The sequence below is a fragment of the Penaeus monodon genome, chromosome 34, assembly GCF_015228065.2.
Source record: "Penaeus monodon isolate SGIC_2016 chromosome 34, NSTDA_Pmon_1, whole genome shotgun sequence".
NCBI lineage: Eukaryota > Metazoa > Arthropoda > Malacostraca > Decapoda > Penaeidae > Penaeus > Penaeus monodon.
This window is the reverse complement of record NC_051419.1, coordinates 2,797,001-2,797,274: the sequence shown is the minus strand read 5'-3', so window position 1 is coordinate 2,797,274 and position 274 is coordinate 2,797,001.

The window sequence follows — 274 nt, the reverse complement described above, 5'->3', positions numbered from 1 at the left end:
ATATGTGTAGGTAAATAGGCATCCCCATTCATTTTTCCTTTCTTTCTTTCAAAATCCTATCTCTTCTCTCCTATGATGAAACCGGCAGCCCTTCTATTCGCGGCCTCCAAACCCTTTTCATCTTTTGAAAGCCACAGACAGCAGAATTATTTTAATGTACCTGTAATCTCTGTGGTCATTATTTGATCAAGGAGCCTTCCCCTTATGCAACCGCTATATCAGGGGGAACTGAGATGTATCTCATATAAAGATTTTTTTTTATGAAATCATTTAG